This window comes from Callithrix jacchus, chromosome 13 (assembly GCF_049354715.1).
Source record: "Callithrix jacchus isolate 240 chromosome 13, calJac240_pri, whole genome shotgun sequence".
In the NCBI taxonomy this organism is placed as follows: domain Eukaryota; kingdom Metazoa; phylum Chordata; class Mammalia; order Primates; family Cebidae; genus Callithrix; species Callithrix jacchus.
In genome coordinates, this window is record NC_133514.1 from 75,054,994 (window position 1) to 75,056,495 (window position 1,502).

Here is a 1,502-nt window from a genome sequence, read left to right on the forward strand (position 1 = left end):
ACAGTGCTAAGTGCTAGGTGCTCACTGGTGAAGAGGCAGATGGAGGTTACCAAACTTGTGGACAGGAGCCTCATGTAACAGATGTGGTCAGAGCCCAGTCATGGCTTCCAGCTTTTTTGGTCTGAGGCTCCAAAGGAGGAAATGACCATTCAGGGATCTTGCTCCAGCTTGATTATGGAAACTGAACCTTCATAGAGTATGCACTTACTAAGGACAGGAAAGTTTCTCTCTTTGAAGGGCTTCAAATGTGTAACGAAGAAAAATAATGACTTCGTCTGTCAGATAACAGATGAAAAACATTGTGAACAATTACTCAGAGGCAGAAATCAAAGTCTGGGAAGCCACCTCCAATAACTCGTGGGGTCTGTCCAGCTGTCTGATGACCGAGATTGCCAACGTGACCTACCATGTGGTAATCTTCTCAGAGATCACGAGCATGGTGTGGATGTGGCTCAGTGACCATGGCAAGAACTGGCAGCATGTGTACAAGGTGCAGATGCTGCTGGACTACCGCATCAAGACAGGCTTTGAGCGCATGGCCCAGGAGTGCCATGAGAACATCTTCGCCATCCAGACCCTGAAGGACTTCAGTACACTGACCAAGATGGCAAGGACCAGGGCATCAACATGCATAAGAAGTCAGAGCAATTGGAAGCCCTTCTCAAAGATGAACAGATGAAGGCTGTGAGGGCCCAGGCTATCAAAAACAAAGAGTGCATGGCCCGGCTTGCCACTGGAATGGGCAGCAACCAGATCACCTTTGCGAAAGGCTCCAGCTAGTCCAACTTCTCCACCAGCCACTTGGAGTAGGAGTATGGCAAGGCCGGGGTCCCTGGCCTCCTACCATGGCTGTGAGTAATGGAAGTGCTTTTCACCCTTTGCCAGAGCAGTAGCAATGGGTGACAGGTGGGATGGGTGTCCCTGAGCTTAGGGAGTGGTGGCCACTGCAGAACTTGAATCTGTCATCAGTACCAAGCCTTTGGCACCCCAAGCAAATTGTCCTTGGTCTGGATTGAGTTTTGGTTATAAAGGAACTTTTTTTTCTTTTTGAGACAGAGTTTTGCTCTTGTTGCCCAGGCTGGAGTGCAATGGCACAATCTTGGCTCACACCACAACCTCTGCCTGCCAGGTTCAGAGGATTCTCCTGCCTCAGCCTCCCAAGTAGCTAAGATTACAGGCATGTGCCACCATGCCTTGCTAATTTCTTGTATTTTTAGTAGAGACAGGGTTTCTCCATGTTGCTCAGGCTGGTCTCAAACTCCTGATCTCAGGTTATCTATTCACCTTGGCCTCCCAAAGTGCTGGGGTTACAGGCGTAAGCCACCATGCCCTGCCATAAAGGGACTTTTAGTCCCTAGGCTGCTCTGGTTCAGGGGTCTCTAATATCCTTTGCTGCTCTGTGGGTCTCATTCTGTACATCTGGGCAGAAAGTGGGCAGAGGCAGGTCTTGTCTTCTTCCTTGTCAGAGTGGGTCGGTCTGGCAGCAAAGGGTTGTCCTGCTG

General features: G+C 49.9%; 1 pseudogene; it reads left to right on the forward strand.

Moving 5' to 3' along the window:
* The first annotated feature begins 265 nt into the window (after positions 1–265).
* Positions 266–855, forward strand: LOC128929385 (epsin-2 pseudogene; annotated as a pseudogene).
* The last annotated feature ends 647 nt before the right edge of the window (positions 856–1,502 follow it).